Raw genomic sequence first — 1571 nt, 5'->3', positions numbered from 1 at the left:
ACAGATTATAGAAGGCTGGAAAATTCCAACCAGGAAGTACCACACCTTTTCATGTTACTTCAGAGCAGGTAGAGTGACTCTGAGAACCCAAAGGCAAAAGATACCAGGGCAAAGTGTGAGCATATGTTGAGAAAGTCACAAATTATTTAGTAGGAGAAATGAAAAGGTGGATGGACATCAAGTTCTGATATTTGAAAATGTTGGTAGCCAAAGAGTTTATTCTCTCTCCCAATCTGACTCACAATATTGAGCCAGAAAATGTGTTCATGACTATTTCTATGGCTCTTACTCAGCTATAAGTCATTTCCCCTTTCAGATTATTTCCATTTTTAAGGCCCAACTTCCACTTGCTTTTTGATCTTCTGCTTTTAAGATAGTTAGCCAGTATCATCATCAGCCAAGCGCCAGCTGTTTTTTTCAAGGCTTTGTACTTGTCCTTTATCCTTGTAGGTGGATTCTGTTTGTGACTGGCTGGTCCCAAGTAGACAGGGATTTCCTGGTAGAGCAAAAGAAAAGGAACTTCTTATCATAGGGTAGATGTAAACCTGTAAATTTCAAGACATCCCCTATAAACATCAGTGAATGGAGTAAAGGTTCTGTGGAAAAGTAACAATGTGATTATCAATCTATTAATGAATAATAAGTGATGTGATACAGTTGAACATGACAGCTTCAGCATCAACAATTATATGGAGCTCCCAAGAGAAAGTTCTTCTTAAGTGTTATGATACATTTATTGTTCTGTGAAATATCATTTTTAATATGCTCAGTTTAATTCTTCATTAGTGTTAATAAAAAAATTATTCTGGGACTGGGTCCATCTGACATAAAATTTTATAAATGGTTCAATGGTTCTTTGTGTTTTCCACAAAAATTGCTGATAGTTTTCTGTCTTAATTTTAAGCTTTTTAAGGGCAAGAATTATGAAATATTTCCCTTTGTATTCCCATAGCTCATAACTATTATTCAGCTAATAAGTGCTTAGCTCACACACATAGTCACACTTGCCATTTTTCTACTAGTTATGGTGTGGTGGGTTGGCCTTACCTGTTAGTCTCACACTCACATATCTCAAGGAGTCAAGCCTTACACTTTCTTGTTTCTAAATCAGATCTAAAGTTTTATTCTAAATGATGCAGATGAAGGCACTTATTAAAGTGCCATTGTGGATTTAATCATGGATACACTGCTAAAAATCATTTAATGGATGAACAACTTAGAAAAGAACTCTCACCACCCACACACATTGTGATAAAAAAAAAAAGGGGGGGGGCAGCGTTTTGCACTTGCTTCAACAGCCTGAGTAGTTCTGAGTCCCATCTTTCTCCTCTCTTACTTAGATTTTTAACTTTATCCCAGGCAGCTGCTGAATCGTTAAACAGAATGCCACTCTGTCTTTGTATTTCTAAAACTATATGTCTTTATTGCGGACTGCACATCTTTATGGCAGCCACAGGCTTGCCAAAGAATTAAATCCAAAATATTAATTCAGCTCCTTATTATTTCCATAATACCAAACAAAAATGGGGGGACTTCCTTGCCCTTGTTCTTCTATGTTGCTCCCATCGCAA

The sequence above is a fragment of the Rhinolophus sinicus genome, chromosome X (genome assembly GCF_036562045.2).
Source record: "Rhinolophus sinicus isolate RSC01 chromosome X, ASM3656204v1, whole genome shotgun sequence".
Lineage (NCBI taxonomy): Eukaryota > Metazoa > Chordata > Mammalia > Chiroptera > Rhinolophidae > Rhinolophus > Rhinolophus sinicus.
This window is presented reverse-complemented; position numbering follows the sequence as displayed.